The 13,887-nt window shown below is 40.9% G+C and overlaps 1 protein-coding gene and 1 long non-coding RNA gene across 3 annotated transcripts in view; one reads left to right on the top strand and one right to left on the bottom strand.

Moving 5' to 3' along the window:
• PDE3A (phosphodiesterase 3A) overlaps positions 1 to 13,887 on the top strand; it is a 306,642-nt gene that overhangs the window by 60,452 nt on the left and 232,303 nt on the right. The window lies entirely within an intron of this gene.
• Positions 806 to 2,979, bottom strand: LOC115304750. Its single transcript, XR_003914597.1, has 4 exons — positions 2,877 to 2,979; positions 2,261 to 2,348; positions 1,797 to 1,833; positions 806 to 892 (listed from the first exon to the last, which is right to left on the bottom strand). It is a non-coding gene; the product is annotated as an uncharacterized LOC115304750 (long non-coding RNA).

Here is a 13,887-nt window from a genome sequence, read left to right as displayed (position 1 = left end):
GGCTAGTTCGTGGAGTGCAGTTGTGGGAAGTGTTAGGCGTGCTCGCTGAATCCTAAACGCAGCTGCATCTAGAGGGCGATTATTGATGCCATTTGTAAATCAGAGATGTTCATCACAGAATAATTTGGAGACTTGCCCCAGATCACACGGATAACCAGTGGCCGGGTCTTGATCATAGACCAGCTATTCCAGAACTGTGGTCCAGAGCTTTTCCTAGGAAATCAGGGGATCGTACCCAGTGTGCCATAACAAAATAAATTTGAAAACTCTGATCTTTTCATCCATAAAAAACTCTACAAAACAAAAATTTCAAGACACGGGGAAGGAAATATCCGTAGTAGTAATATCTGTGACTCCAATTTAGTGACTCAAATATTCAAGGGTAATGTTTGTGCTTACGTGATAAGTAGTAAAATGGTAGTGTGGGCTAGAGTGGGCTTTCTTGTGGGTTTTGGCTTGAGACAACTGGCTGGCCTTCAGCTTTTAACTCTTCACGTTACTAGGATTGTGGCCTTGGATAAGCCACTTCAACTACCAAAGCCCTGGTTTCTTCCTCGACAGAATGTAACATGGATATCCTGGCCTTATTGCGACGTTTTGACAAGTTAGAGATGCTGTACATAAAGTACCTCTCACAGTCCATGGTGCGGTGTGCACGCGCACACACACACACACATGCGCGCACGCACACACACACACACACACACACACACCCAACAACTCCTGAAAGGGTAAAAGGAAGTGATTATTTAACTCCTCTCAATTTTTGAAGTTATTTGTTAAAGTTTTAAAATTGTGAGACACTTTTAGCAGAGGCATGTATGGTGACCAGAGCTCCCCAGATAATGTAGCATTTCTTCAGCCATGTATTTTTCAGAACGGCAGCTTTCACCTTCAGGAAAATCAAAGAAACAGAAAAGATTACTAGAACGTCTGGAGAATTGATAGTCATTCATTTTGAAATTCTTAGTATCACTTCTTAGTTACTACCAAGAATCTGGGTTTTTTCTCTACATGAAAAGGTTGATGTACTATTTAGGAAGATGATATTTTGTTTAAACACCAGTTCAGTGCCTTCAGTGAAGGGCAGACACTGATTACTTTGGAAGATGATGTGAGCACTTAATCTTGAACTCAAGGTCTGATTTTGAGGCTTAGAAAATAGGACCTGGTTAAATAATTTCACATATGGAAGTCTTTTGAAAAGCTACTAGTTTAGGAAATTTGTTGCACAAGATGAACCACTTAGCAGTATAGGAGAAGACTAGTAATTCCTGTGTGTCTAAATTTCAGTTATGAATGCTGCCCATTCTGGCATCACTCTCAATTTCTTCCGTGAACCCTTGATTAAGTTATGTCATGCACTTGGGAGGATCATACTGCATAGTTTGAAAAGCATCAAAACCTGCTAGGAAACTTGTCAGTGAACATCCAGGTGTTCTGAATCCTGGTCACAATTTTCTAGCCCTGCTTTCATAAAAATGGGTGTCCCAAAAGTCTCCGTGTGTCTAAGCTCTCACAGAGTAGAGGACACAAATAGCTCTTGCCAGGCAGGGATATACTGATCTAAAGTTGCTTTGGACTCAAGATCCTAGTAGCTTGAGGCATCCCATACTGGACATTAAAAATCTTGGGTTACTGGCATTTTCTGTTAATGGCTGATCTAAATACTGTTTGATGGGAAAGGAGTGTTCTCTGTAGCTCCCTCTAACGGGCCTGGCGAACATTGCCATCTGCCTTAGGGAAACCAGACCTTTAATTGGAAGGGTGCTTAACTAGCAAGCCATTCTTCTTACCTGCTTCTATTTCTTCTTTGTGAAAAGAGCAAATTATCTGAAAAGGAGCAGAAAACATGCATATGTATTTTAGTTTCAGTTGCTGTAGAAGTATGATTGGGTTTGAGGACACTTCGTTGTCTTGATGTTCTTCGAAATAAGCTCTTCTACTCTGCACTGATACAGTTTGGTTAATCTATTACCTTGGGCAAAAATTCTGGAAAGCTACTTTAAAAGATATGAAGAAAAGGACCCACTTGCTGAAAGTTTAGAAGATGGTGTTTATACCAATTATTAGTGAATAAAGAGAACACAATTGAAAACTTTTATGATGAAAATTTGTTATAGTGAGAAGATTCTCTTAGGTTTTTTTTTTCCCACCTCTCTCAATACACCCAAGTTTAGTTAGGCACACGCACACAGAGGCCCTCTAGAAAGACATCTGTCTTCAGTAAAACTTTGAATGCATCAAATGAATGCTTCACCTTGTTCTCTTTTATGTCATGGAGGCACCTCTTCTGGGAGAGAGGAAGTACTCATGATTCTTGATGTAGCAAATTCACAAACTGTATCCTGTAGAAAGAGTTTTTTTAAAATCAAGGATGTTTTTGCTAATAATAATTTGATACAATCCCTAGTTCTTGAGAAATACCACGCCTTTAATAAGCTTCTGTATTTTAACATGTTTTTCTTTGGTCTGAAGGAAAGTTGTCCATTTTGTTTAGGGGATAAATTACCCAGTTTTTTTTTAACTCTTTGATTTGGGGTCTGATTGCATTACTTTACTTTGCTACAGGAGACCAAAAGCAAAGCACTGTACTGAAAGGAAGATCTGTAAAACTCTGGAAGTGACCAAAGTTGAAATGGGTGACCACATAGAAATTTAGTGTTTTATTCTCAAATACAGTACTTGAACATAGATAGGCCCCTGTCATATAAGTGTTGGCTGCTGTTGGGGTCCCTGGGCAATTCCAGTCCCTCCTTTAACATGTATTAACACAACTTCACTGTAACTGAAAGAATTGTGTTTTAGTGAAGGTAATGTTTATGGCCTTTTTGTTGTTGTTCTCTCTCAAGAGAGACATTTAGTGGGAAAATTACCTTAAATCCACGTTCTTGTCCAGGACCACAGCTGACCTACTCCTCGGCTCCAAGCAAGGCACGCTTTCTGTGCCACAGTTACTGCCGGAATACTTAAATATTCTGGATTCATTGGAAGATTCTTTTTTTAAATATCTCTATTCTATCCTTTAATTAAAGAAAAAACTTTTTTCAATTGTATTCTTTTAGTTCTCAGTAACCCTATTTCCCTCAGATTGCCTCATTAGTCGGACATTGCCATCTTAATATAAAGCTTGCATATTTGTCATTTGGTAATTCTGTCTAAACAGGTTGATTTTACATTTTGAAAGTAAAAGGTGCAGAATACGAAGAGGCTGTGTAGGGAGATTCCCTGCAGAGCTATGTTTGGCTCTTAACACAGGAGGCACCATGTTCACATAAGCAGTAATAAAGGAGCCTCAAATTTTATTGTAATTTCTGAAAACAGTTTCTTCATAAAGGTTGATAAGACTTTTTGTTGTTCACCGAAAGTACTCCTCTGCCATCCAAAAGAAAAGGTTCTCATCTTTTGAGAGGAGGAGGATGTATATAGTGGGGTGGTTATTGGGTTCATGACCTTAAAGTAGTTTACTTACCTTTTTTTTTTTTTTTTTAAGTTTATTTTTCGAGAGAGCATGCATGAGGACTGAGAAGGGCAGAGAAAGAGAGAGGGAGTGAGAGAGAATCCCAAGCAGGCTCCATGCTGTCAGCTCAGGGACTGAGGCAGGACTAGATCCCTTGAACTGTGAGATCATGATCTGAGCCGAAATCAAGAGTTTGACACTTAGACACCCAGCTGCTTCAATTTACTTACTTTTCTTGGAACTATTTCCTTGTGCTTAAGTTGAGGACATTTGAATTGCTGTGAGGATTACTTTAAATCAGAGGGGTTAAGTGTTGGCACACTATGCCTGTCAGATAGTGACTTGTAAGGGAAAAACAAAACAAAACACCACAGCTATTTAGATGTACATGAAGCTATAATATGTCTAGGTTTTCCACAGTATCAGATTCCATTTCAGTTCTTTGAAATTCACTGGGAGAGCATAAAATAGACTGATAGGAATCATGACGTCAAAGATAATCTATGTGCCTTATCTTTTCAGTTGTTTATGACTGTTTGAAAGAAAATGTGTTTATTCCATACATTAGATTAATAATACATTATACAACTGTGGAAAAGTTCCTAAGTTTCTGTTAGCTAGACAAATTAGGTTGACTGGCCTGGTTGTCTGATTTCAGGTATTAATCTGTATGCCCTTTTAAAATGCACAGTTAAAAGCATGATTTCCTTTTTCTTCACAAATCTTTTGCAAAAAGCTATGATAATATGCCAATGTTGATGAAACATTTGAATTAGAAAAGATGCTTTTACATACAGGTGAACATGCTAAGACCTAAGGTGATTAAATGATTTGCCCAAAGCGCATGGACCTGGTCCTACCTAATTTCTCAGTTCACCAAATATCTAGGTACTCTTTTCTATGACCAAAAGCCAACTTCCAAACATCTATTGTATTTTCATTATGTTTCTCAGATTATATGTGATGCTTGGAAGTTTCTTAAAGAAAAAAAAAAGGAAGAGGTTCAGTTATTTTTCTCTTGTTCCCTTTTTCTATATCACTATAAACTATCCAGAAAGTCAGAGGATCTTTGCTGGGCAGCTAGCATCTTAGCAACTGAATCTGTAACGACTCCAAGAGTTAAGGAGAGATTTCCAATCACGTTGTCATTTGTAGTTATTTTCAAGCCAGGGGTCAGTCAGCTTTTTACTACCTATGGAAGGAGAATCTCCTAGCCTGAAATAAAAAGTCATCCAAAATGGTTTACAAAGTGGGTACTGCTACTGAGATCTCATAGTGACTGGGAGCAGATCAGTTTAGACAGTCATGGGAATGCAGGGGTGCAAATGTACTAAGATTCACAAAGGTGAATGTGCCTAATTGGGTATGTACTTTTAAGGGAAGGTTGATTATAATTTGTAGTGATTGGTGACAGGGAGGACCAGGGGATCTCTCACGTAATGACAAACACAACAATGTGAAAGAAGTCTGCGCCCCCCCCCCCCCCACCTTAGCAGATGGCCTGGCAGATACAGATGAGAGTGTTGTCTTTTCAGGTCACTACCAGAGTAAAGGAATGAAAAAGGGGGAGAGGAAGGGTATCATGGTGAGTTAAAGAAGGAAGTCTTGATTTGGCATCTTGGAAGGAGGCAGTGTACTTCAATTCAGATACTTCTCTTCCTATCCGTGTGACCTAGAGGTCTTCAGTATCTGTAGAGGACCGGCTGTCAGATGGAGCCTCTTTAGCTGTGAGGTGTGTACTCTAGGAACAAGACCCTCTAGTTCTGCAGCAGTGTCCATGGTCAGGAGCACTTGGGAAGGTGTCTTCCAGTGGGAGTCTCGGATGGTCTTCCTCTGATGATGCTTCCAGAATACCCAGTTGCAGAACTCTAGACTGACCAAAAGGATCCCTGAATTGGGATCTGGGAAAGTTTATTTAGTCTGTTAACAATAAACTCACGTATAAGACCTTAAAGATTTACAGTAGCATGTAAATCTTTCATGTGGAGTGAGTTTGTTTCTCAATGTGGATACTGCAAACAGCAAGACCAAAGGCAATACCATATGCCAGAGTCCAGAGTTTCAGCAAGTTTAGAGATTTTAAGTTAGAGGATCCAATTAATTCTCTTGACCTTGTGTGATGACTGAGGGTAGTAGGGACAGTGATAATTCTAAGAAGTTTTTAAGATTCTCGTTAAGGCTTATAGGATTTGCCCAGTGAAGTGGGTGCCTTGATCACTGGAAATTATGGAAGGTATACTCCAGGTTTACTACTCTGAGGACATCAGTCTTGCAGCAGGGGCTGGCTTCAATCCCTCATTTAAGAGTGATCTTAAATGCACTGTGGTTAGTGAAGGAATGTACAAAATGACAAAATGGGGTTTGCTAGGGAGCTTGAAAGAACCGAGTGGCTTTCTTGGGTTTTCCATAACTCCAACTATTTGTTTAATTTACAGCCATTATTTCTCCATCTTAATTTCTCCAATTCAGGAGCAGACTGTTAGTGTTAACAAGGACATCAAAATGGCAAAAATCCACAACCATTATAGGTTTCTGTTGCTGCTACCTTTGCATGCAAGGTATTTGGGGCATTTCCCTGATACTCTGGGTCCGTCTTTTTAGTGTGAGCCTCAATTTTGAGACAGCAATTTCAGAAGGTAGGAGGATAGCAGCAAGAAGATTGTTTACTTGTTGCCGATTTTTGATTAGGATCCCAGAGGACGTCAGAAAATCCCTTTGTTTTTGTAACATTCCAGAATCAGAGGTGACCCCAAAGGTATGCTGGGTATCAGTATAAACTTTATCAGTTTGTCTGATAATTGCATGTTTGGATATAAATATTAATAATTTGTCTTTCTGATAAACTGGCATGCTCTAGTAAGGTCATGGAGCTCGGATTGTGGGGCAGGCTTACTTTGTGGAAGGTCTCTTTTGAGGAGATCATACTGTGTGGTAATCGCATAATCAGCTTGAATGTTTCCTTTTTCATTTCTACAGTATGACCCATCAGCAAACAAGATTAGATCAGAATTAAAGGAGTGTCTTGTAAATCAGGACATGGTGTCACAAAATGGAACACTATTACCTCACAGTCACACTTTCCTTTGTCAGGCAGGGTAGTAAATTAGCAGAATTCAGACATTTCAACATTTAGAATTAAGGATGTTGTGACATTAAGATTATGTGGTGAAAGCAGAAGATCTCATAGGAGGTTAGACTACTTACAGAGAAATGTTGAGTCAGTTCAGCATTAAGGAGACTTTGAACAGTGTGTGCAGTCTGCAAATAAACATTTCCTAGGTTCAGATCTGGTGAGGCTTCCAGTAACTTTGCATCTGAGGCTATAATCTTAAGACAGATGGGAAAGACACACAAAACTAAATCAAGCTGTATGCTCTAGTAGGCAACAGACGTATGTTTATTATTATGGCCTTGTATGATCTTGATCACAGGGCTTGATTACCTCTTTTGTGCACAAATAAAGTGAAAGGCTTTGAATAGTTAGGTAGCACTAGGGCAGACTGTTCTTGCAGTATTATTATTATTTTTTTTTGAGTCATTTAAAAGTGTGTGTATGCTTGTATTCCAAAGAAGAGATTCAGAGACTGAAATTTTAGTAAGTCCGTAGAGTGAGAAAGCTAATAGAGAAAAGTTAGGAACCCATAGTCTGCAATCACCAGTCAGGCCTAGAAAACCAGGAAGCTGTTGCTTAGTTGTGGATCTAGGAAATTCTTGATTCGCTTAATTCTTTTTGGAAACACCTGAATGTCTTCAGCACTTAGATCATGGCCTAGGTAATAAACAGTGTCTTATAATTTTTCCTTAGAGATGTTGTGTCCCTTTTCAGCTAACTATGGTGGCAAATAAATGGAATCTCTTATGGATGCCCCTTTGGCAACTGAGCACAGCAAAAGGTTACTACATATTGTATAAGCATCATTTTTTTAGGGAACTGGAGAGTGCTTAAATCTTGGTGAAGTACTGGAGAGAAAGAAGGGGCCTCAGTGAACCCTTGAGGCATGACTGTCCAGGGATAGCATCAATTGTTCAAAGTAAAGGTAAATAGATATGGACTGTTGCACTCCTCAGGGATGTTGAAAAAGGCTGAACCAGGGTCTGCAACAGCGAACCACTTTGAGTCTGGTGGAACCTGTGACAGAAGTGTGTTCAAGTTTGGAAAGACTGGGAAATGGGGTGTAACTATCTTCTTAATAGTTCTCAGATCCTGGGCAGATCACCATCCCATCCATTAGGTTCCTGAACTGGCAAGATCAGCCTCTTACAGGGACAAGCGTAGGGAATGACTTGCCTTGCGTGGCCTCAGGTTTGAATGGATCTTGAGGTAAGAGAGGTTTAGTATCTGAATCTTTATAGGTTCTGTACTTCTCATTCTTCCAGTGTCAGTATTGGAAACAGCCCATGGATGTTTGGGTACCTAAATTAAATTTGGGCACTTTTGTTGAAGTTTTTCCTCTTCTAGGTCAAGGACAGACTAAAGAACATAAGAGATTATGTTTGGGTTGGTCAGGAAACTCTAAGGTGAGGTCTCCATTGGCACAAAATGTGCTAGCTCTCATAATGTAGAGAGGCAGGCTTTACCTAACTGATTGTTTGGGGCTGTATGACATAGCAAAAAAGGAATATATAGAAGGTTGCACAATTATTTGTACTTGTTGAGATAAAAATTCTCTCTGAGCTTTATTAGATACCTCCACTATGGAAACTTCCTTTTTGTTTCAAGCAATGTGTTGTCCTAGGAGGGTAAGGCTTGAGGTAGAAAACATAGCTCCAGTAAAATTTAGCAAGGCTCCCCATTATTTTTAATTTTATTTTCCCCTTGGCTGTGTAAGGAAATTGTTGGTAACCTTTTACTGAAGAACTCTCACCTGTCACCTGTGGGAGGGGCCCATGTGGGGTTCCCTCCTTTGGAAATAAGTATGAAGACATTTGAGAACTATTCGCATAGAACTTTTGAGGAAGGTCTCTTTTTCTGTCTCCCTGTTGATTACAGCTAAGACCATCTTTGGATGGCCATTTTGATGATGGAACCCTAGAAGGATGCAATACATAAGGCCAGGTGTTGTTTTGGGTCTCTGGCCTTGTAGCCATTGAGCTGTAAAGCTAATAGCTTGGCAAGTTTTTATTTGCAGTCTTGTTCCAGAGTTTTTTCAAAATGTTCAGCTGTAGTCACGAGTCCCCAAGCTGGTGGCCTCCCAGCCTATAGTGCCTTTTTATCAATTCACTAATCTCAGGAGATAATCCCTTTACCAAGAAGGCAGCTGGAGCAGGCTGGGTGACCTTATTTATTGTATGGAAGCCTGAATACCATAGAAAATGGGCTTCCAAAGGAGCTTTAAATTCTGCCACAGATGCATTTTCTGTTTGTTTGCAAGTCTGTATAATAGGCCAATCAGTACAAGCAGGAAATACTCTAGGAATGGTTTGTAGACGTTTAGCTGCTATTTGACAAGCTTGCTTTTTCTGGTCTCTTAGAGGCTGAAAACCTAGGAGCTCAAATACCATCTTCGGGGTTTTGCCATCTTGCTTCTTATATCCGTTTTTGGGCTCTAGCAGGTTCTGCCAATGTGCTGATAAAGATCTGGCAGCTGAATCTGGGCCCCAATCATAACTAAATTCTTCAAAACACTTTTTGATTCTTCCCTAGGTTTAGGAAATTCGTTTAGTTTCAGGAAATTCTTTTAACTGTGGCCCTGAGTTTAGTCTTTGATCAAGGGGGGAAGGATACCTGGGGAAGTTCCTCTGCAGCATTGGGTAGTTGTGTTTTGAAAGGTAACTGACAGTCTCTTCAGAGTGGAAAGGCAGTTGAGCCCTGGAATGAGTGAAGCATGGGCACTCAGATAAGGGATAGAGGCGAGGGGCGCCTGGGTGGCTCAGTCGGTTGGGTGCTTAGCTTTGGCTCAAGTCATGATGTCACGGTTCGTGGGGTAGCGCCCTGCATCAGGCTCTGTGCCAACAGCTCTGTGTTCAGATTCTGTGTCTCCCTCTCCCTCTTCCCCTCTCCCATTCACACGTTTTCTCTTGCTCAAAAATAAATAAAAACATTAACAACAACAACAACAACAAAAAAAAAAGGATAGAGGGGAGCAGTAGGAGTTATGTCAATCTTATCATTTTTTTGTTTAGGTAACTCTTGTGTCTTGAAGTTTTCATTTGCTTTTTGTAACAATAGTTTTTAATGAAACTGTTTTTGAAATCTTGAAGCCTCTTGGAAGCTTCTGCATACTAATTAAAGTCTGTTTGTTCAACTTGGGATCCCTTGCTTTCAAGTGCATTTCTTAAATGAACCATCTTCTCTAATTAGAACATTCTCTTAATGGCCATTGTAATTGTAGGTTATTATTAGTAAAATTTTGCCACTTAACATTGCTAGATATCTGCAGCTTCTGGGACAGTAGTTCTGGAACATAAAATCAGCAAGTGTGCCAGAAGGTGGCCCTACCAACCCTTTGGATATAAAACGTCCCATTTCTTTTTGGTAGACCTTTGGGTTTCCCAGAGCAAAACTCATACCGATGATAAGCACCTATCACAGTAGTCTTCTTGAGGAGGTGAGCCCTCAACAACCTTTTAAGTGCCGGATGCCTGCCCACCAATGTTTGGGGTCTTTTTGACTTTCAAGATTTCCATTAGCAACTCGCCTTTTTAGTTTCGAGAAGACCTCCCACTGAATTCTGTCTAGCCCAAATCAGACCCAGTCTGATCCCAGACCTAGTCTGGTTTTTAAGTTGGACCCAGTCTAGCTCTGGCAGGTGAACCACCAACAGTTCCTTACATGGAATCTGGGGATTGGTGATGATTGAACCAGGAGAACCCCCTCCCCTCCATGGGGACTGCAGACAGATTCCAAACAAATGGGGAACTGCAGCCACCCCCAGTAGCTCTCATCTGGTGAAATCTGGGGACACAGCTAAGGGATGGGGACTCCAATCTGATAAGGAAACTGTGTGAAAGCTAATCAGATCGGAGTTCAACAGAAAAAGAGCAGAGCTCAGAACTGGGAGGAACTTACCTACCCCCTGCAGTCTTTGGAAATGGGGAGAAAAAGAACTCATATTGTTTAAAGGCACCACATCTGTGTTTCTCTTGTTGCCCTAGAAGTCTCCTTTGGTGCTGGTGCTGCCATCAAATCTATTAAAGAACCAAAATTCTGCCAAGTAAATTTGAAGGTCTAATTGCTTTTATTCAGTGATCCACAAACCAGGCAGCATCCCATCTGACACACAGAAGGTGCTCCAAGGAGTTGTACAAAGCTTTTATAGGCAGATATGGAAGGGACAAGGAAGTTATTATCAAAAGAAAGAAAAGGATGGTTTGAGGCAAGGTTACCTTTCCTTAGGGGTAAGGGCAGGGGGTCTTACCATACAGGTTGCCTCTCTCCTGCAGATCAGGAACTTCCAGACTGACTGGTTTAGAATTCCTCTCCTGGGAGAGGCCAGAATGCAGTTAGGTTAGGTATTAAGTCTTCCTGGGGCTTAAGGGAAGTGTCTCCATTTGGGGCATGCTGTTTCTTTTTAACAAACAAACAAAAAAAAAAGGGTGTCATTTTAAAACAGGTTTTGACATTTATTACACTCTGTTATAATAAAACTTTAATTCTTTGTTTTAAAAAAATATTTAGGGAGCATGTCTTATATACCAGGCATTTTTCTGGGTGTTGGGATATAGCAGCAAACAAAGCAGAAATGACCCTGAATTCTTGAATTTATACTCCAGAAAGAGCTTCTTTCTGAGAATAACTTGGACCGGCTTTACTTCTCATTTCTTACTCCACCATGGGGAGTCCTGGTTGTAGTATTTGTTACACGGCATCACTGTGAGATTTTTGACTGTGGTGCATTTTCACTGTTACTAATATTGATGATCTGTGATTAGCATTTGTATTCAGGTTGATCAAGAGCGTCTTTCTACTATTGAATCAAGTCTTGAGGATTCGAATCCTTTTCTTCTATTCAGCTGTATTTCATCTAGCAGAGGTAGGTTTTTCTTCCAGGTTAAAAAAATTCAGTTAGGATGCAGTATGTTCTGAAATCGTGAACCCCATACAACGTAGGACTTTGCTATTCCTACGTGAGCGACACACACACACACACGCACACACATACATATACAAACTGTGGGGAAAAATAGTGTAATAAACACCAAAGAAAACATGTCTGGGAGGTAGAGGAAGATGGGGGATGTAGAAGGCACTGTGAGAGTGGGTAGACTCTAGACTTGGAAGTGCGAGGAGAGAGGACATGTCAAAATTTAAGCATGATTCCTGAATCTGATTCCTGTGAGTTATGAGATGCCATGGATGAGTTGCTTAACTTGATCAATCTGTTTTCTCCTTTTCTGAAATAAGTAATCATATCTACTCAGCTCACAGCTGTTGTTAAGGATTACATGAGAAATGCATGAATGCTTTCATATTGTAGTTGTAATGCCCAGAATTCGGGAGTCCCCCAGAAATGAACCACCAGAGTCCAGAGTCAAAGCCAAAAAGCAAGGGTCGTTTATTGCAGGTTCGAACCCGGGCCTCTGTTCACTCCAAGCTGGTGGAACGGAGAGAGCCAGAGAGCCCCGAACAAAGGTGGGGTAGGACTTTTCTGAGTTTGGGAAGGGGGAGTTACAGGAAATTGCGACATAGGTACAGTGATCCAATTAGTATTATACAATATTATTGACAGCAGGTTTAACCATTCACATTGCCTGGAATATTTGTTACTTTTGGCGGGACCCAATCACAACATTTATTGACCAATCACAGAGTGGGCCCAGGACCCTCACGTAGGGCATGACTAGGACCTTCATGTAGGGCGTGACTAGTCTTAACCTCCGTCTTTAGGCCTGCCCCCAGAAATGTTAATGGTGTTAGCTGGCCTTCAAGGTCAGAGGGGAAACCCGAGTCAAATCTGCATCCTTACATTCCCCCCTCTTGTCTTGTAACTGACCCAATCCTGGGTCAGCTATGTTACCATCGTTCTGGTTTAAGGCTACATGCTCTTAAGACCATTAACAGAATAGCATCTACCTGCTCTTTGACAAATGCTATGATCTTATTTATGATACAAGAGCCAAAAGTAAAAAGTATACCAATTTTGGTTTTTGCTCCTCGTTCTTTTCTCTTCTGGTGGTCGTGAACCATAGCTAGACTATCCTGTACAATTCTTGAGCTATTGGCATAGAAGTAATATTGTTCCCCTAAAACCTAGCATAGTCCTCTTTGGTGTAAGGGGAATTTTTACCCTATAAAGGGCAAAGGGGAGGAGAGTTTAGCCAATTTCCACCAGTCTCCACGGTTAATTTGGTAAGGGTCTCTCTTAGGGTTTCTAACATCTGGCGCTGTCTGGTTTACAAAAGCAGGAATGACAGCCTATTTGTTCAGGATCCTTGGGCGTATAAGTGCAATACGTCTTTGATTTTTTCTATATTACTAACCATAGCCAAATTGGTGGGCCATCTAGTGGCCATCTGAGGACCCCCCATTAGAGTCTGGCAGTAGAGGCGTAGGCTCCCCTTACCTTTTGTAGTGTTGAAATCCCATACCCAGATCAGAGGCAATTAATACCAACAGAACATCCTATCAGGAACTTTTGCTGTTTCCCCAGCTTTCTGGGGCAACATTTGCCAGTCCGATAGCAAAGAGACAGGACAGTTTATTTTACTGGACCGATGGTTCCTCAGGCTTCTGCCGTGCTAGACCAGCCAGCTTCCGGGTGTGGCTGGAGCAGGGCTGGAGATCTCATCTCAGGAGTCAGAGTCTTTGAGGGTCAGTTCAAGCCGATTGACTGGATCTGGTTCACCTCACCAAGTTGAGGGTTTTTCAGAGTCAGTCCACTTAACTCCAGAGAGATATCTGAAACTTTAATAGGGGCTGAACCTTTTGTTTAGTTGTATATCTGAATTCTACCGTTAAGTCTTTTGGAAAGGCATGACCCTCATTTTAAATATCATCCTCACAGACTGACAAGCCTGAGATCTAACAACAGATATTTAAAGACACTCAGAACTAGAATAACATTTATAGTAGTTCATTGCTGAAACATAGTTTTTCTCTCTAAAAACCTCCATTATCAGAGATAACCAAATTGAAACTAAAGCATTGGTGGAACGAGTCCATCCTAAACAACCCTGGCCTAATTATTTACATAAGCTCAGCAAGAATACAGATTGTTCATGAGGACTTTATAAGGCTTGCTTTGCTGGGTCCTTTTATAAGGAATCTCCAGGTTGAACTCAGTAGCCACTCTGGGCCAGAAGCCAAGCCAAGCACTTTCCATCAGACAGGCCTGCAATACCTGTTAAATTGGGCAAACTCCTCTTCCCAAGGTCCCCAACATCTGCTGAAGTCCCTGCACCTGCCAGGAAGTGACCTTCTTTACTCACCTGGGAAGGCTGCTGGGAACTCTGTGAGCAGGTATCCAGCCAACATTTCCACGAGGCTT

This window comes from Suricata suricatta, chromosome 10, assembly GCF_006229205.1.
Source record: "Suricata suricatta isolate VVHF042 chromosome 10, meerkat_22Aug2017_6uvM2_HiC, whole genome shotgun sequence".
NCBI lineage: Eukaryota > Metazoa > Chordata > Mammalia > Carnivora > Herpestidae > Suricata > Suricata suricatta.
This window is presented reverse-complemented; position numbering and strand designations above follow the sequence as displayed.